Source organism: Notamacropus eugenii, chromosome 4 (genome assembly GCF_028372415.1).
Source record: "Notamacropus eugenii isolate mMacEug1 chromosome 4, mMacEug1.pri_v2, whole genome shotgun sequence".
NCBI lineage: Eukaryota > Metazoa > Chordata > Mammalia > Diprotodontia > Macropodidae > Notamacropus > Notamacropus eugenii.
The window spans coordinates 267,458,408-267,480,032 of NC_092875.1; the positions used below are offsets into that span (position 1 = coordinate 267,458,408).

General features: G+C 35.5%; 1 protein-coding gene and 1 pseudogene across 1 annotated transcript in view; both read left to right on the plus strand.

The window, feature by feature from the left end:
- The window catches only part of SNTG1 (syntrophin gamma 1), a 1,083,450-nt gene that overhangs the window by 448,165 nt on the left and 613,660 nt on the right, over nucleotides 1-21,625 (plus strand). The gene's annotated exons all lie outside the window — the stretch shown is intronic.
- Nucleotides 17,695-19,633, plus strand: LOC140498400 (L-lactate dehydrogenase A chain pseudogene; annotated as a pseudogene).

The window sequence follows — 21,625 nt, forward strand, 5'->3', positions numbered from 1 at the left end:
AAGGGTGTAGGCATCACCAGACTACCCAAGAGATGTGTGTCACAAAAATGGTGGAGAGCCCCAGCTCTTGCCTTATTCTCTAACTTTTGAAAATGACTACACCTTATAGACCTGGGAAGGAGTTATTTATGGAATAAGAGTTCTGAGTTTGGCAGTTGTTGTTCAGTGCTTTCAGTAGTGCCTGACTCTTTGTGACCCCATTTGAGGTTTTCATGGCAAATATACTTGAATAGTTTGCCATTTTCTTTTCCAGCTCATTTTACAGATGAGGAGACTGAGGCAGGCAGAGTTAAGTGACTTCCCCAGGGTCATATAGCTAGTAAGTATATGAGACTAGATTTGAACTCAGGAAAATGAGTTTGATTTTGGTTTTTGTTTTCTTGATTTCAGGTCTGAAATCCACTGTTCCACCAAGCTGCCCTTATGAATTTGGCATAGTAAAGAGTAAATATTAAAAACTGAAAAAGTGGTTTACATTTTGTTGTTAGTTTTTGTTTTATTTTTCTGTTATGTCATATTAAAAGACAGAACTTCATTGGACTTGGAATCAGGAGGTCTGGATTCAAGTCCTGCCTTTAAAAATTACAAGCTTTATGATGACATTTAAATAAGAAAAAAAAAAATCTCTATGCTGATGATTCACAAACCCAGCACTAGTCTCTGTCTCCTGATTTTAATTCCAGATTATCAGCTGCGATTTTAACATCTCAAACTACATTTCCAATAAATATCTCCAACACAACATGTCCAAACAGAACTTGGGGCAGCTATGTGATGGATCTCTGAGCCTGAAATCAGGTAGACCTGAGTTCAAATCTGATCTTAGATACTAGCTATGTGATCCTGAATAAGTTATTTAATTCTGTTTGCCTCTGTTTCCTCATCTATATAATGAGTTAATGAAGGAGAAGGCAAATCATCCCAGTATCTTTGCCAAGAAAATTTCAAGTGGGATCATCAACAGTGAGACAGGACTGACATGAATGAACAGCCACAATACAAACAGAACTTATTACCATTGCCCCAAACACTTCCCACTTCTTAATTTCCTCATTTCTATGGATGATGCCACTACCTTCTAGCAAAACAGGCCCATAAACCAGATGTTTATTGCACTGAAATCCTCAATCTCATTTAATCCACATGTCCAATACAATGCCATATCTTATCATTATTTACCTTTGCGACATCTGTTGTATCCACTTTTCTCACCTCATCCTGGTACAACCTTATTGAACTATCCTAACAGCCTTCTAACAAATTTCCACAAATTCTCTTTCCAACACATTTTTCACTGTATTTACATGATAATTCCCACTCCGTTTAATCTTTTTTATTTATTTTAAGCATTGTTTTAAAAAAAAAGTTTGAGTTCCAAACTTTCTTCCTACCCCTTACCTTTGAAAAGGCAAGTAATATGATATCAATTATAAATGTGAAGTCCTGAAAAATATGTTTTTACATTATCTATATTGGAAAAAAAGAAAAAGAAAAAAGAAGTGAGAAAAGTAAAGTGAGAAAACATGCTTCTGTCTGCAGTCTGAGTTTATAAGCTCTGTCTCTGGAGATAGATAGCATTACAAGGTCATTTTTTTTAAATGTAGGTCTGACTATGTCACTCACCTGATCGATGAATTCCAGTGCCTTTCTGTCATCTCCAAGATGAAATATAACTCTATCATTTGCAAGTGAATACACTTCACAACTTTCTGTTTCCTATCTTTCCAGGCTTCTTTCAATTTATTCTTCTCGGTAAAATCTATGTTCCAGAAATACTTGCCAACTTCCAGTTCCATGATCATGATCCACATCTTCTATTTCTATTTCTATTTGCACTAGTTTTTTTTTTCCCCTGCCCTTGCTCTGCTTCTTGGTTGTCCTGAATTCCTTCAAGACTTATATTTAACCTCTGTTTGCCTCAGTTTCTTCATATGTAAAATGGGAATAATATTATCAATAATCTCTCAGGGTTGTTGTAAGGACCAAATGAGATAATATTTGTAAAGTATTTAGTTGAGTGCTTGGGCCATAGTAAACTCTATGTAAATTCTAACTATTGTTAAAATATTATTATTACATCCAACTTACTCCTGGAGACCTTTCCAAGTTCTTTAGGGGCTATTCCCTTATCCCTTCCATCCATTCAGTATATGTCTTCTATCTACTGATTTCTTTACCTCACTAGAATTTTCTCACCAGTACTTCCTTATTCCAATGTAATCTCAAGTCTTGTTTAAAAAGTAGTGCTGAGGTCTGAGAGTACAGAGAACAATACAAGCAATATGTGCTTACATGTAAGTTACATTTACTAGAACAATACATGAGTAGAGACTGAAATAAAAGGTACTTCAAAAAAGAAGAAATGGTAATTTGAGCAAAGAGTTGGTTATGCCGCACACTAATTTATTTTCCCCTGAAAGTGGAAATATTGGACAAAGAGAAAAACTTATTAGAAGATAACATGTTTTATTTTTTTGCTTTTGCTTTTCTTCTCCTTATTCCAAAGTAAAAGATTGGTTTTTTGTTTTCTTTTATTTTGACCAGTGCTCATTCTCTCTTCTGGATGATGACATGCAAGAGGGATTTTAATGAATAAAGTAAATAATGATTTTAAGTGTCTGTAAAAATATAAAAGGTTTCATGGATATAGTGGAATGAAGCCAATATACAGTAAACAGATGGAAGTTATGCTATAATAATTGCTTGTCCATTTATACTGAGGGAACTTTGGGAAAGTCACATCTTTTGTGCAGTTTAAAAAGAAAAATATTATCCATAGTAAAGTCTGGTAGCAACAGTTAAGCAATAAAGGTTGACAAGAAAGAGCTGGTTCCTTTATTTAAGGGATGAGTAAGACATTTAAATAGTATAAAAAGTAGCCCTGCTTAAGAATAACAAAAATTTCATATAAATAAACTTGGCATTTGTGTAGATACATCGAAATTCTCTAATTTATCTGAGATAATGCTTTTGTTTTCCTGTTTTTCTTACTTGTGGCTTCAAGGTCTCTCATTTATACAAGCTGGCCTCTCTGAGATGGAGGAAAATCTGTCTGATCATTTTTTTTTACTTCATTTTCAAGAAGTCACCTGCTTGGGCTATATTTTATTTAAGTTATTTAGCTAAGGAGTTTGGCTGATCTTGGGACAGGAAAAGATTTCTCTGTGTATATAAAGTATTAACGCAGAAAGCATAAAATATTTACGATGTGTGTGTATACATATATGTATATATGTATGTATGTGCATACATACATATATATGTATATATACATATATACATACATATGTATATATATACATATATACATACATATATATATGTATATATATATATATATATATATATATATATATATATATATAAACTCAATGGATTACTAAAAACTGAATTAAAGTTCTAAACTGAACTGGATGGTTTGGTCTGCCAAGTTAAATACGTTTCTGAGAAGACAAGTCTTTGGAAAGAAATTTTAACTTCTTTCAAGCAAGGACTGAAGTCCAAGAAGAACTCCTGCATCCTTAAAATTAAAAAAAAAAAGTCTGAAGTGAAGTTTCTAACATGGGAAAGGTTTTACTCCATCAATTCTATCATAGAACTAGAGTTTGAAGGGATTTTGAGAATAATCTAATAATTAGATACTAATAAAATCCCCTTATTTTATAGACAGTAGAACTGAAACATAGAAAGGAAAATAAAAGGTCTCATGAAGATCTTATCACAAGTTATATATCTTAACCTGAACAAATTCATGATAGCACTAAGTCAAAATCATAAACAAGGAAGGCTTATTGTTTAAGGTCGCACAAGTAATAACAGATCTAGGATTTGAATTTTGGTGTTCTAATACCAAATCTAGTTTATTTTGGTGTATTTTTTACTACATTTTCTTGCTTCTTGAGGGACATCGGGTTATAGAATTTAAAAACTGTGGATAGCCTAGACATCATTTGATCCATTTCTCTCATTTCTGTAGATAAGGAATGTAAAGTTCAAAGAGCTAAAGAGATTTGTCCAGGACAACTTTAGAGATTTTTCTTGTTTAGTGTTCTCCAACTCTTTATGACCCCATCTTAACTTTTCTTAGTACAGATAAAGGAGTGTTTGACACTTCTTTCTCCAGCTCTTTTTGAAACTGAGGCAAGCAGGGTAAGTAACTTGCCTAGAGTCACACAACTAGTAAGTATCAAAGGTCATATTTGAACTCATGAAGATGAGTCCTTCTGACTCTAGGACTGGTATACTGTCTACTGCACAACCTAACTGACCCCAAGATGACATGAAGGGTACCATCAGAGACAGGATTGGAACCCAAACTATCTTTAAATCCAATGTGTAATGTACTACGTCTGACTGTCTTCCTCAGTATCCTATCATTGAATGATTTCATAGTTTCAGACAGTCTTTCTTGATTAATAATGTCCCCATGACATATGAGGGAAGACAAATAAAACAATTCCAAAACACATCTAAAGTGAACCTATTTTAATCTATTTTAGGAGGTCTATTGAAGTTTTTATTAATCTCCTCTCTTAATATGAACACCTTTCTAGACATAGTCATCTGTAAAAGAAGAATTTGCCACTATGAGTTCTTTCCATCCCTAAAAGGAGGAACTTTAGGTGGGCTCTGCTTCTCTGAATGTTGGAAGATGCCCATTTTTTAAAAATCTATTTATTTATTCATTTTCACAAGATTTTGAGTACCAAATTTTCTGCCCATCTCTCCCTTCCCCCCACCCTAAGACACCATGCATTTTGATTATCCCTTCCCCCAATCTGCCCTCCCTTCTATCACACCTCTCCCTTCCCTTATCCCTATTGCCTCTGTTTTCTTGTAGGGCATGATAGATTTTTATACCACATTACCTGTATTTCTTATTTTCCAGTTGCATGTAAAAACAATTTTCAACATTCATTTTTAGAACTTTGCATTCCAACTTCTTCTCCTTCCTCTCTCCCCACCCATCCCTACTGAGGAGACAAGCAATTCAATATAGGTTATATATCTGTAGCTATGCAAAAGGCTTCCATAAAAGTCACATTGTGAAAGACTAACTATATTTCCCTCCATCCTATCCTGCCCCCATTTTTTCTATTCCCTCTCTTGACCTTATCCCTCCCCAAGTGTTTACGTCTAGTTACTCCCTTCTCCCATTTGCCCTCCCTTCTATCATCACCCTATACACCCCACTTGGGATGCCCATTTCTAAATGGGGAATAAGATTTGTTTTGAATGGTAATTCTTTAATTATATGGCAATATTTATTTTGGGGGGCACAAAATTAGGTTCTTCACAACTTAGTATCCTTTCTATATTTTTAGTCTTCTTACATATTGTACATGTACTTTACTCTCTAGACATATTGGTGTACTTGCTATTCTTTAATGTAATTTGAGCGTTTCACTAATATACTATTTTTGCTCATGTTTTCTCCCTTAAATGGAAGGTATGGTCCTGCAGAATCAGGGTTATATTTGTTTCTTCTTTTTTTTCTTCCCCAGTTTTAAGAACAGTGCCCAAAGATGTAGTACACATTTTACACAGTTGTTTATTGATGAATTAATCAGTAGATGTAAGCTGAAGGGAGGGAAGTTTAAAATCAATTACATGAAGCTTCTCAATAATTAAAGCTATTAGAAAGGATATTTTGAAGCAGTATATGACCAACCAGTTCTTATAGATTTTGTATGTGTGTTTTCACTTCAGATAAACTTTGGATTAGATGACTTTTGAGATAATTTTATGTTCTGAGTCTCTGATTAGATGATGATGATGATGATGATGATGATGATGATGATGATGATGATGATGATAATGATGATGATGATGATGATAATGATGATGATGACCAAGGTAATGATTTTGATGGTAACATTGTGAGAAATGAGAAAGTAAGCCAGTCATTTTTAATGATCAAGTCTTCACTGGAGACAACCTCCCCCCACAAATAATTGTGGTTTGCTTCCTAAAGGAAATTACTTGAGGTGATTCTGAGAATTTTCAGTGCAACTCCTTGAAAGAGTTGCTCCTATCATTAGGTCCATTTATAAGGCTAGAGACCAGCAATGGATTTGTGAAGTCACCCCATGATTCACTTGGGTGGAGATGCTCATTGTATTGAAATAGATCCTCATCTATTTCAATAAATTGAAATCCCTAACTGAATTCTTAGCAACAAGACTTCTTGGCAAATGTCAGGAAGAAAAAGTAAATACAAGGTAGGTGATTAAAACAAGTTGGCAATTTAGCCTCTTGGGCATACTGCCAGTTATTTTGTTTGTTCCTTTTTCTGCTTGTAGCCTGTAATTAAAGTTCAGACAACACATAAAATATTTCGGAGTCATAGGAGGGATTAACAATAGATTTTTTTTTTGAAATTAAACTTTCAGCAAAGTTATCAGTAAGGTCAGAACTGAATATGACAGATTAACATTTTACTTTGAGAGAGAATTTTTTTTCAATTTATTCTGTGTAATTATGAATTAGACTTCAATAAGATTGTGATAGCTAGCTTGTGGTTAGATCTTCGTGGGACTTAAGTTTCTTCAGTAAAAAGAAAATACTCTTATAACCTTCCAGATCTTGATTGTAAGTCTTATAAGGTTATGATTTTCTCTTTTATATACGAGACTGACTTGGAGTTTTCTACGACTAAGATGAGAGAGTAGCAGCTCTAATCAATCCTACAAAGCTGGAAAAGCTTTGAGTATGAGGGCCAATTATCTATACAGTTGTTGCCTGAAGAGCAACCCAGTTAAGTTCATGGAACCAAGCGAAAACCTAATAAATAGTGGGTTGTGGTTTCATTTGTTTGTTGTTCTACCTGAGAAGAATTACAACACCTACCTAAGAAGATACGGTGATGACGCTTAATACTACTTTATTATACTTACAAAGGTATAGAGGACTTGAAATCCATAATGAGAGATCAAATATCCACAGTGTTGTTATCACAGATTCTTCAGATTTCAGAACACTGAGAGGATAATTGAGAGGGAAGAAAATGCCCCCTTCACATCTCATGCTGCATCTGGCATGACTTCAAATGACAATGATAGTAGAATCTCTCCAGTTCCACAAGGTGTAGTGTCAGTGCTAGGAAGATACTCTACAATTGGTGTTTGTGAATTAGTGTTTTGAGGAGAACTGCTGTGACACTGTGGGTACAGTAGCATAAAAGGAGAGTCAGAGGTTGTGATGAGAGTGTGTTCTCAGGATCTGTGTGTGTGTTGGGGGCTAAGGATATTCTTGCAAAATTCACGATTGATTCGGTGTAGGTGACATACAGAGTTTCTGGAACATGTCAGTACATTGAGAATGTGCACAACTACGCCTGAGTGATGAAACTACCACAAAGTTTTGGGGGAGTAATCTAAAAGAGATAGTCAAAGCCATACATATTGGGGCAGGGTATGAATGGTGCTTTGTTGTAGAGAATCAAGATTTGAAAGACCCACTTTCCCAGGAGTGTATACACACCCTCAACCCACACTATTTACAGAACATAACATCCATATACCTTGCTTCACAGTTCTTCACCAGAATTGACCCCTGTCTTCCCAAGCAGTCATAGCCAGGCTCTTGGTGATGCAGTGTTTCTCTTCTGGGATCCACCTTCCCTCTAATCATATGGAGATGAGGTTTAGTATCACTGAATGACAAAACCACCATAGTCCTACTGTGCAGTTAGACTGTTTTCTGGATATAACCCCAATAACTTCTGTCCCAGGTGAAAAAAATTCTAGTTATAGTTCTGGGGACAATAGAATACCAACAACAACTGGGATTGAGCTGTAACCTCATTGCTAATACTCTTCACACAATCTATATCTATACAAAATGAATGAAATACTGCAAGATTTAAATTCTTTGTAAGACTATGTCGAATTCAAGGATGAATGAGCTCTTATTCATTTTTATTTTGGAAATTAAGAGTGTGGGGTTTGGGGGACTGTGGGAAGCTAGGAGAAGAGGTCGGTTTGACACCTGCCATAGAGAAAGAAGAATTGCAATATAACATAATAACAAGTCATGCATAGTTCAGGGTCTCATCTCTTTACTTGAACTATTGTAGTAGCCTCCTAAATGATATTCTTACCAAGTCTCTCCTCACTCCAGTATATTCTCCAATAATCTGCTAAGAGTTTTCTTCTTTTTTTCCTCTAAAGAATATTTCTTGTCAGGATTCTGGGTCTTTATTGCTCCTTCTTCTGTACTGTCTTGGTAGCTCAGAGCTGGCTATTATACTTGGCAACAATGAAGTTGACCTTGAATCCAGCTGAGACGTGTCTTCAAATGATGGATCATTTTCCAAAATGCTGTTGAATACCTCCTCTAAAAGACTGTTCCATAAGGCTACACCTCAGACACGTGGCCATCAGATCCCCTGGGTGCTTTGTTTGCAGTAAATATTACCTTACTTAAGGATGAGTTTATCAGTATGACTTCCTCCAACAATAACAAGTACCACTCTATTTCCTAAGACAATCAGTTTCCTAAAGCCTGAAAGTAGTTTCACCAATGTTTTATTGGATTCAGGATTGTGGGAGATCACTATGGCATAATTTCTGGATGCCTGGGCAAGTTTGCACAGGTCACCCAGCTTTTGTTTTAGACAGCATAGAATGGCACCTTTAGGCAAAATGCCACCTTGGAGGATGTTACCAGTGCTGAGCTGAGGTTTATTATCACAATACACAAATTGGCCAATAGAAAGGCTTTTAACATCACTGAACAGCTGTCGTTTTCTTAAAGGAGAAACTATTTTCAAAAGAGGTATTCCTTAGCCTTAATCACAGACCATGGTTTTCAAAATATCTTTGTTGTGACTATGCCTCTTGGTGCAATCCCTTCCCTATGCTTTACATGGGTGCAGAAGGCATAGCCTATGCCTTTTTTCTGACCACAGATCGCCTAACCCATTGTGCACAGTGTGATTCTGGAACTGATATTACTAATATGAGCCTAAAGTAATCTTTCTTCCGTACAGGTCTGACTGTGTCACTTCCATATTCCAGAGACTCCATATCACCTCCAAGAAGAAATGTATCCTCCTGTTTGATATTTTAAAGCTCTTCATAACCTGACTCTTTCTTACATTTTCAATCTTACACTTTAATGTCACCAACTCTCTCTAAAGCATGTCTACATCAGTTTACCTGGGGTTTATTGAATAAAATGCTTCCTATAATATCCCCAGGCCTTTGCACTGGCTGTCCCTCATGCCTAGAAATATTCCTTCCCTCACCTATGCTTCTTGGTTTTCCTAGCTTTTTTCAAGATGTAGCTCAATCTTACCTACTGCAGAAGATTTTTACTGGTCTCTAAACATATTAGTGCTTTTACTTCTGAGATTAGCTTCAAATTCCTCTAACTATATCTTGTATGTACCTAGTTATTGTTGTCCTTTGGTTCCCTTTTACAGTGGGTTCCTTTTGTGCTCCTTGAGGGGAGGATCTGTTTTTTACTTTCTTATAATCCCATAATTTAGTACATCACCTAGCCCAAAGAATAAATGCATGTTGGTTTATTGAACATAAAATTGTGTAGTTATTGGTCACCTTTTAAAAAAATAATAAGTTCCTAAGTGTTCTGCTTTTGTTTTTAAGTTTTAGTATCTTTCTTCCATCAGATAGCTCATAAAATTGAACCTCAGTCCCCCAACAAATGTGTATATCTCCCAGCTTGTATATTTTCTATATGCATATGGTCTAAATTGGCTTATATTCCCCATCTTCATTCATTTTATTGTTATTCCTAACTGTGATATATGGATCCAAATCCAGTGGTTCTGGCTTCTCCATTATTTTGTAGAAAGCCACTTAGTCATTTTTAGAAATGTTTTTCTTCTTTTTAAGGTTCTATTTTTATTTTCCTTCTTGAATGTCCTGGGGATTACTTTGCTTGATTTGATACCTTGCCAAGATTGTTTTGAACTACTTTTACTATTACTTCCCTGTGCTTTATGAAATTACATTGTTCATGATAGTCCATCATCCTTCTTTATAAAGTCTTACATATGAATTTACATTATGAACCAGTGTTGCCTTTGGCCTACATCTCAAGATCTGAAAAATAAAGGAAATGTTTGCAGACTAAGGCTCCCTTAGTCTTTTAGTGACTACTAATTTGCATTGTTTAAATCTTATGATGAAATTTTTGTATTAGGTGTTGAAGTTATTTCTACTTTCTATGTCACATTGTTGATTTCCAGTAACTTATTTAACTATAATTGTATGTCATATCTTTTCCTTATTCTTTTTTTAACTAATTCTATTTTAGTTATAATGATGGTTTTACTCTGCACAGGAGCCTGACTCAGGAATAAATCTCACATATAGAGTAAAACTTAGATACTTTAACATTTTTGTCTTTTGTTTCCCCCATTTGAATCAGAATGTAATAGCCTTGGCCTCAAATGACAGTCACTGCCTGACTTAGACTTTATGTCTTCCTAGCTTGGAGGAGCTGCCAGTGCTTGTCCTTTACTTGCAGCACTTCAAAGGGCCCAAGGCCATCTTTATACCATAATGATTTATTTGACTCAAATTTGAACTAGGGGTAGGCAGGACCTGTAACAAAAAGATTTCCATAAACTCTATCATCAACTCAGTGCCCATAAGGAATTTAGAATAAAGGACACTTTGGCAACTCCCAACAAATGGGGCATATCATAAAAATATTAGAGATCAGACTCATAAAGTTATTAAAATAGGGTATCTTCCATTTGAAAATGGGATTGCAAGTTTCAAAAAATAGAATTTAATGCAAAGCAAATTCTTTGAGCCCAATTCAGAGGAACCAGGCTATAAGGATGCCAACACTTTTGACATCACCAACTTAACTGAGGAGAAAAAGGAATATATATATATCTTTCTAGCATTTTCAGATAATAAGTAGATTTTGAGTTCTTACTTTTTTAAAGGAAAAACAGTTTTCTTATTTTCCTAGTCAGAGGATGTTCATGACTATTGAGTTTTGAGTGAAGTAATATTTTCTCATCCTCTTTCCTATGTCATCAGACAGAGGTTTTGCCTAATTGTAGGTGGTAGAACATGTCCCTTTGTGATTTGGACATTAGCAAATAAGCCTGTTTTCCATTTCAAGCGTTATAATCAGAAGCAACAAAACCCATTGGATTAACACTGACCTAGTGTGTTACTTCAGACAAAAGAATTCCTTGGAATGCTCATCTTGCTTTTCCCATATTCAATAAAAAGGTAGTATTGTGTGCTATTGGAATAGAATAATATCATAAGAGATGTGTTTGCACTTTGTGTAACATCCCAGGCTTGTTCTGTCTCAACAATGAAATTTTTATCCACCACTGACAACTTCTTTTGAAGACAAGAATTATGTGGATTAAATGCAATGCAGCAAATAATGCTGTTCAGCAGCAGGATTAGAGAATGACTTTCCCTGAGCATTGCCTGTGTAGAAAATGGGAATCTTATTGAGGATAGTGACATGGTCCAGAGAGATAAGGGCAGGGCTATTGAGCAGATGCTGTAAATATAGTGCTAGAACAAGGGAGACTAGATTTCATTTAGATTAATAATGAATAAATAGACAACTTACCAAGTTTCCCTGTGTACTTGTCACTCTTGTATAGAACCAGAAATTTATGAGACTCCCAGAAGCTTTGAGTTTCATAATAAATAATTTTACTCTGCTTCCTAATTCAAGATTTGACTTCACTTGACTTAACTCACAAATACAGATAAGAAAAATGATTAATAGTTTCAAAGTGCGTTTTGCTGCTCTTCTCAAATCAGAATAGTGGCCACGATAAATAGGATGCCACAACTACTATGGAATCTTTGTTTTATAAATAAATGGATGACTGTCAGACAGCTATTTAGGAGTTAAGGTGGGACTACAGCAATCTAACAGATATGATGGTATTTTTAAGAGGATTCAGAAATGTTTGAATGGACAAATCCAAACATTGATCATGGATTAAAATTAGTTTGGAAGGAGATTGATAATAGACTATACTAGCTGTCTCTCCTTATCCTATACTCTTTGGCATAGTGATCATTGACATAGAAATAGGCATATGTAGAATATGGTTGATCAAATTTACAGATTTCACTGTGATAGGAGGCATAATTAATGTATTGGACTTGGGCTCTAAGCTTGGGTTCTTAAACTCAAACCCTGTCAGTGCTTCTCAACAACCCACAGTTTTAAGAAGTGTTGCAATATGAATTTCAATAGAACAATTTTTTTAAATGGTAAAAACAAAAAGAAATTTAACATTGATAAATGTAAGTTCTATAATTGGAACTTTACAGGTATAGAAATGAGTAAGATACATCTAGAAAACAATTTGTAAGGAAACAGTCTGGGGGATTTTATTGAATTGAGAGCACAGTATGAGAGAAACATAGTAGTCAAACACAAATGAGAACTTAGACTGTATTGATAGAGATATGGTATTGAGAATGTGTAAGGTAATAGTCCCACTGTACTCTTTGCTAGTCAGATCACACTAAGGTGTTGTGTTCACTTCAGGTCACCATATTTTGCAAAGGGAATTGATAGGTTGAAGGAAATATTGAAGAGAGAAGTAATATTGATGAGATACCTTCAGACTATGCTACATAATGGTCAGTGGAAGGACTTGAGATGGTTGACCAATATAGTCAAAAGACCAGAGTTCAAATTCAATTTCTCCTCCCTACAGGTTGTGTAACCACTTAATACCCTTCTTTGAACCTCAGCTTCTTCATCTATAAGATGATAGGTTTGGACTGATTCATCTCAAAAGTCTTTCATGCCTCTAAAGCCTGTGATCCAATGAATATCATTAGGCATTCTTTTATCCATTTATCCATTTTTGTCCATTTTCAGTAACCTGGCAAACCACCTATTAGTGCTCTGATGGACTCCATACTTCACATCACCTTCAGTTTCAGTGATGATGCAGCAGTCCTCTTTGTAAATTAGTGTCACAGTGTGGGCAAAGCAGTGGACCAAAGCCAAAACAAGGAGCAAGGGTTAAGTGCTGCTACTTGGAAGGTTATAAACTTGCATTAATGATCCAATAGCACTGATGAAAGTGAACAGTCAAGAGAAGAGAAGAAATGAAGGGACCAGCTCATCAACTTCTTCAGCCGTATCATCCATTGACTTTGTATGGCCCTAGGTAATATAAGTCTGCTATTGGTATTGCTTTTCAGCCATTTGCTTTTTTGGCCTCGTTTTATTCTGTGCTCCAGTTAGTTTATAAAAGTAATAAGAAAAGTCCTGACTCTGCCTTGATCCCAAGTACAACTTCTGTGGGACCTAACACATTAAACAACTTTTGCTTTTCCTGTGTCGGAATTAATATTGTGATCTTAAGGAATGGAAGGAGCCCAAAGAATTTGAACCTTGCCCTTTAAGATGTTGCATACTGTAGAAATCAATATCATTAGTTGTATCAATATCATTAGATGAGACTTGGTTTAGGTTCCAGAATTACCACTTTTTACCTGTAGTACCCAAGAGAAGTCATCTAAGCTGTCTAAGCTTCAATTTCTCCATCTGCAAAATGAGGATAACGAAGGGGACACAATTACCTCAAAGAGTTTTACTGTAGAAAGCTCTTGCAAAACTTAAATTGCTCTGGGAATATAAGTTGTTGTTGGTGCAGTCAATAGAGTATCTGGTCCGAAGTCAGAAAGACACGAGCTCAAACCTGACCTCAGACACTTAATAGTTGTGTGTCCCTAGGCAAGTCACTTAACCTCTGTTTGCTTTGGTTTCCTCAGCTGTAAAATAGTGATGATAATAATAGAACCTACTTCCCAGAGTTGAAAAAAGAGAAAGAATAATTTTAAAGCACTTAACACAGTGCCTGGCAAATAATAAGTGCTATATAAATGTTTGCTATCATTATGATTATTAACAACAGAGCTGATTTGCTGGTGAGAAAAAGCTGGAGGTCATCACAAACTCCTCAATGGTTTGATTTAATTCATTAAACATTTGCTAAATGTCTTCTACATTCAAAGAACTGAACTTTCTCTGGGCATATTCCTCACCCTTCTAACCAATACGGCCTTGCTTTATGCATCCCAAGACTTACCTGAATTAAGGAAAATCGTGGTGACTCTCTCAAACAGTTGGGATTCAAAGAAAATGCTGTCTAATTTTCCTAAGTCCTTTTTCAGCCACATTTTCATCATTGTCTCCTGATTTAGAAAAAATGTGCTGGGTGTATGGGGCATTAGTATCCCTATAACTGATTCACTTTCTGATAGCATCTTGTCCAATGCTCTTTCTTATAGTAAAATGTTCCAATTTAAATCAATGCTGAAAAATAGAAACAGAGGGCATCATGTGAAGGAAAAAGGACGTTAAGGGGCCTATGACTTGAGACTATATGTATGTGTGTGTGTATGCATGAGTGTATATGCACATATGTATTTATAATATGTATATATGTTTATATATGTACACATATGCATGCATTCATGTATGTGTATGGATACTGAAGGGATATTCTATGTATATTATATGCATATATGTTGAATTGGAAATACACACAAACACACACACACACACACATATATATATATATGTCACATATATATTTCCCACTCAAGAAAGATTTTCTAAGCATGCTCTAGGTTAAGGGACTGTGATGGGCTATGAGGCTACAGAAATAAACAAAGCAAGGCCTTGCATTTAAGGAGCTTAAATTGTCATGGAAGGATATGAGAAAGCATTTTTAGTTCTCCCTCACTCTTTTCTTGTATATGGTGAATGTTGTAGAGATATATTGAATTACTTTGTTCAGTGAAGATTTGTGGACTTTTTGTTTTCGGATACTGTTTTCTTTTTGCAAACCAATTCCTTTTATCAAGAGCTAGGAGCCAGAGTGTTGATCCACACATTCAAAGGTGACTTTAGAGGGGATTCACAGAGGCAAATAAATCTTTGTGACTTCCAGCCATTTGCAGGGGATTTAAAAGTCATCTGGGAACAGCTAATACTTAGAAGCAATCAGTGATTCTATTTTTCCAAAGCTGTTCCTGTGGCATTGTAGACCTTTTGTAAGTCTAATCAAGCTTAGGATTCATGTGATGAAGAAAAAGCACGTGCTTTGTGTTATTATTATGTATTGAAAAGGGACCCAGACTTAGTCCTTCTTTGTGATCTACAGATTAATTTCTAAAATCAAGGAGGGTAGTAAGTCCTGAGAAGAGGAAAGCCAAGTATTTAGTTATCTTTTTAAAAAATCAGTTTAGTTTTACACTTTCTAAATGTTAAATGTATTGTACTTATTTATCTGTAGGAGAAAAACTGATTTGCAAGAAAATACAATAAGAATTTGCAACAAACAGAAATCTCATTATTATATGTATGTTTCCCCTCTATTTTGCAAGCCCCTTTTGCTGGCAAAACTCTAGAGAGAATTGTATTATTTGCCAGATTAACTAACCTAACTACCTATAATGACTAAGGGGTATTTATAAAGTGTTTCAGTTTATAAATTGCATGATACATATCATGTCATTTGATCTTCACAACAACTTTGTGAGATCAATTATTTTAGTATTATGTTCATTTCACACATGAGGAAATTGAAGATCAGAGACTTTAGGTTACTTACTCAAGGTAGCTAAGAGCAGCTAATGAGAATCAGACCGGAGACTTATTACCACTTAAATTTTTTAAAAGGTAGGGAGTTTGTGGATGGGGGGATAAGTAGGTGGTGCAGTGAATAGAGCACCAGAACACAGGCCCTGGAGTCAAGAGGACTTGAGTTCAAATGGGGCCTCAAACACTTGACACTAACTATGTGACCATGAGCAAGTCACTTAGCCCCAAATGCCTCACCTTCCCCCCTCCAAAAAAAATGTATCTTTTCAGCATGAAAGAACCTCATCAATATAGCAGTTAAAGCATAAGAGATTATTAGGTGTGCAGCTTTACAAACATTCATATTAATTTATATTATACACAAAAGAGAAGAGCAGAGTATTGTGGAAACAGTGAGACATGAAATCAAAAGTAAGATTCTGAATCCAAGTCCTACAACTTAATGACTATGTGAGTGGAATCATGTCAATTAACCTATCTGAACATGTTTCCTCATCAGTAAAATGGGAATTATAATACATACCACTCATCTCACAGAATTCTTCCAAAGAACAAATGAGATAATATATGTACTTAACTTGGCAAAAAATATTTAACTTCTAGCACTCTAAGTATGTACATTGATATTTTGTGACTGCTTCGGGGAGTGGGGGAGAGGGTGGAAGATATAGGATTGATTGCTGAGCAAAAAGTCAACTCTTCTTTACAATTGTGGCACCCTGTGCCATAAACTTTTCCTATTAAGCAAATGGCCAAATTCACTGGAAGTAGGCAGACATATCTGTGCCAGCTAAGAGATAGGGATTGGAAAGGGCCCAGTTATACTTAAATTATAAAGACAAATGCTGCCTTCAAGGAACTCACAATCTAAATGATAAATCATTGAATTCATATGTAAAAAAAGAATTGGTGAAAATTTCACATGTCCCTTGCACTCATTCATGCCACAAGGGAATTCAGTTCCCTTCCTATTGCCTCAACAAGTAGAGTGGTCTGCCTCAACAAGTAGAGTGGAAAATTGGTTTAATTTTAGAAATGAGGTAGTTCCAAATACAATTCTATTCAAATATCCAGAAAATTGAATAGATGCATTTGTTTTGGAGGGCTACTAGGTGATATAGTGGATAGAGCACTGGACCTGGAGTGAGGGACACTTGTCTTCCTGAGTGCAAATCTGACCTCAGATGCTTATTAGCTTTGTGACCCTGAGCAAGTCACTTAACCTGGTTTGCCTCAGTTTTCTCATCTGTAAAATGATCTGGATAAGGAAATGGCAAATCACTGTGGTAGCTTTGCCAAGGAAATCCCAAAGGGTTCAGAAAGAGTCAAATATGACTGAAAATGACTTAATGGCAAGAACAACAAAGTCTTTTTTGGAGGGGGAAGACTTATTAAAATAGTGGGTGTTGAGAGGTGCCCTGAGTCATCTCACTGACTGACTTTATTGATCACTTTTATATTTACACAAAGCCAGGCACAAAGTCTAAACATGCGCCCAAGCTAACAGTTGAGAAATGGTGAGTTAACGATCTGAATAATTTGAACCCGGAATGATACTCTGTCCACCATCTTGACATTTCATATAAAATTATTGTTTTGGAAAAAAAATAATACAGATCCCCTTTTCTGTATCATTCTATGTCAGAGCTTCAGAACTTTTCCTTCCTTCCTTCCTTCCTTCCTTCCTTCCTTCCTTCCTTCCTTCCTTCCTTCCTTCCTTCCTTCCTTCCTTCCTTCCTTCCTCCTTTTCATCATAGTCTTTTGCTCCCTTGTAGTGTGTTTAAAACTATGAGTAGACTCTGTGCTCAGAAGACTATTTTTAAAAGCACAAAATAAAATACATAGTATCACAAAGCAAGCCAGCTAAACTGAAATATAACAATCAAAAAGAAAAGATAAGCAAAGTTCTCAGTTAAGAGCCTCTTTTATAACTATCAGCATCTATGAGTGTGTATAAGCAAATAGACATGCCCACAAAAATGAGGTAGGACTAGAAAGTAATAAAATGCCTTTATTAAAAAGCAAAGTAGAGTTTATGTATGTTGTCCATCAGTGTAGTCAACTTTGGAAACCATATCTTTATCCCGATCGTTCTGTCAGTGTTTAGAAAATATGCAAAGGTGATCATTTAAATAGGTCTTTACATATACATCACACATAAGCAAAGTAATACCGTCACATTAATAATCCTGCCTAGTATTCTTTAAGAGAAAAAAATTTAAATCAAAAACACTTGTCCAACTAGTTTACTTATCGTATTTACAGATCTCAGCTCTAAATGATGTTTGGCCACTTCCAAAGGTGAACAATAAAGTCTTCAAGAATGAGAACATGTCACTGTTGAACATTTCTAAAATCAGGGAATTCGTTTGAAAGGGAATAAAAAATGTTTTGGAGAGTTGTAACATCTTTGGAATAAATGTACAGTTTCAAATAAACTGATATCAAGGCAATAACATTGATAAGGATGTATAGCAATTCTGATATGCTTGTTAAGAATTAATCGGATCAGTGCGAGCCTGGGAGCAGCAGCCTCACATTTATCTCAGAACTTTTGCAGCCTGACCAGCTATCCCCCCAGCTACCTTCCAAAATGTCATCAACTGTCAAGGATCAGCTTATCTTGAACATCCTAAAGGAGGACCAGGTTCCCCAGAACAAGATCAACGTTGTGGGGGTTGGTGATGTTGGCATGGCATGTGCCATTAGTATCTTAACAAAGGAATTGGCTGATCAACTTGCATTAGTTGATGTAATAGAAGACAAACTAAAGGGAGAGATGATGGATCTCCAACATGGCAGCCTTTTCCTCAAAACGCCAAAGATTGTTTCTGGCAAAGACTATAGTGTGACTGCAAACTCAAAGCTGGTCATTGTTACGGCTGGGGCACATCAACAAGAGGGAGAGAGTCATCTTAATTTGGTCCAGCGTAATGTGAATATCTTTAAACTCATCATTCCCAATATTGTTAAATACAGCCCTAATTGCAAGCTGCTTATTGTTTCCAATCCAGTGGATATTTTGACATATGTGGCCTGGAAGGTAAGTGGCTTTCCTAAACATCATGTTATTGGAAGTGGTTGCAATCTAGATTCTGCCTTTTTCCGTTACCTAACGGGGGAGAGACTTGGTGTCCATTCTTCAAGTTGTCATGTATGGGTCCTTGGGGAACATGGAGACTACAGTGTCCCTGTGTGGAGCGGTGTGAATCTTTCTGGTGTGTCTCTAAAGAACCTTCATCCTTCTTTGGGAACTGATGCTGATGCAGAAAATTGGAAAGATGTTCATAAACAGGTGGTTGAAACTGCTTATGAGGTAATCAGACTGAAGGGCTACACTTCCTGGGCCACTGGCTTGTCTGTGGCAGATCTGGCAGAAAGCATTAAGAAGAATCTTAGGAGAGTGCATCCAGTTTCCACCATGATTAAGGGCCTATATGGCATTAAAGAGGATGTCTTTCTTAGTGTCCCTTGTGTCTTGGGGCAGAATGGCATTTCAGATGTTGTGAAGGTCAATTTGAATCCAGAGGAGGGGAGCTGTTTAAAGAAGAGCACAGACGCTCTTTGGGGAATCCAGAAGGAGCTGCAATTTTAAAGCCTTTGAATGTGCTGCCATAAAGAGAACAGGACAGGAGTTGAGGGGTTATGTATCATCTGCTTCTCAGTTGGACCAAATCCTTTCTCTGATAAGTGACTAAACACCAGAAGTGTAAAACCTGTGAACACACTCGAGTTTCTTTCTAAAGTTAGAAATGGGGAATAGAACCCTGTTGTAGTTTGCGTGTGATGCTGAATATGACCTGTATAGTCTCACTGGTTGGTGTCAAGCAGAGCCAGTGCCCCACAGGTATATAAACTACCTGCTTTGTATGTAAGTGCTACAAGTTCCCTTAGGTCCAGAAGACAACACTCCTGGATACAAAACACCACACAATAGTAATTCTTTATCGATGCATTGATTACCTTTGTGCTCCCCGCCATTAGGGCACTACAGCATGGCCCCCATGTATCACCTTTCTAGAGGACCTGATTTTGTCTGCCTATAGATATATAGATATATAGATATAGATATAGATATGAATAAACAACAAATAACTGATAAAAAAAGAATTAATTGATCTCATAATGCATATATATTTACATATCTCTATATATAGAAACATATATGTAGATACATATGCATATACACTCATAATTTCCTTTATCTTATTTTACGTATCTAGGTCAAGGCATTCTTATTAATTTAATTATTTTAATTATTAAATAAATTTATTTTTATTTAATAACTAAATATTAAAATAAATTAATTGACAATGATACTAATTGCTTTAATCAATTTTTTTTTTCTTTTTAATGACTCACGTAGTTTGTTTGCTACATTTTCTTTATAGGGATTCCTCTTCAGTGGTCAAAGGATCTATAACTTTTACTACACTCACTAATTGGGTACTTGTATAAGCATTCATCAACAGAGAATGAAGGAACAAAGGTTGCAAGCCATTTCAGAAAGGTTATGTTCCATTCTGGTCAAGTATATTTGTGCTGATTAACCTCTATAATTTCCCATTTTAAATGTAGAACCTAAGTGCTTTTATAATCACATTTTGATAGAGTTTGTGTTTATACATGACATTTGACTGAAAACAAAATTAGGCTTTCATTAGCAGTAGAATTTGAAGTTATTATTCTGAGTAGGATCTATACATAGAATGACCTTGTCATGCCATAGAATTTTCTTGTAGCTGTAAATGATTATACACATATATGTGTGTGTGTGTGTGTATGCATCACACATAAAAACAGCCTTTTCTTGCATTTGTGCATGAGTGAAAATATGAATCATCTTGGACATTAGAAGATCACAAACATTTTTCAATATCCTCTCCTTTTTGTGACATATTTTACTCATTCTTTTTATATCCATATTCTGAAACATTTTTGAAACATGTATTTGAGTATTAGCACTCATTTGTAGAAAGGGCATGTTTTGATATCTGTTAGTTTCTATGAAAAAGAAATTTGATTTTTGAGGTGCATGGCCTAATAAAGAGAAATAATGGGGAAAAGGAATGTGTGTGTGTGTGTGTGTGTGTGTGTGTGTGTGTGTAGGTGCTTGCACATGAGTATGTGTATATGTTTGTGTTCATGTGTATGTGATAAAATAAATATGTTGTATGTTTGTGTGACAACTTTGATCCATTACTAACATTGCTAATATGTAAATTATGGTTTATATATAATTAATAATTATATTATTATGTTAATCCATATATAACATAATGTAATAATTAATATAATTATTAAATATAATGGGCTATATTATATAAAATAATTATAATAATATATGTGCAAAATGCATATATTTGAATTTTTATGTTCTTAATTAATTCAATTAAACCAGTGCATTATCAGCTTCCTTTGGCTATCAATGCAATCTTAGTTAGCACTAGTAATTGCTGAGAGTGAGTGTGGCATGATGAAAAAATGCCTAGCCTCCAACCCAGAAGACCTGGGTTCAAGTGTCCCTTCTGACACGTGCTATATGACCTGGGCAAGTCAGTTGTTTTATTTCTCTTAGAAACTTCCTAAGACTTTAAATAGCAGAGAAATCCTGGCCAATATTTATGTGGTGGGAGTTTCTTCACTCTAGAGTTCACTACATCAGTGAAATTAAAGGTCTAATCTATTCCTAAAGACAGATAGAAATGCTATGATCTATGGTGTAGCATAATAAAAATAATGTATACTTATCTTTAAAATAATTCTGAAATTGAATGTTAGAGTTTGATGGTTTCTTTAAAGCTTATGTTTTTCTAACTTTGTGACTTTAGGAAAGTCATATACTATCCCTGAGCCTTGATTTCTTCAGTTGTAAAAGGTCGAGAGTAGAAGGTGTCACATGAGCTATTGTTTAAAAGAATCCTTGGATATTAGGAGCCAATGGTGAGGAAGAAATGATTTCAAATGAGTGTGAAGAATGAAGGAAAAAGCATAAAAGAACTGAGGCCTAGGGATTTTGATGTTTCCA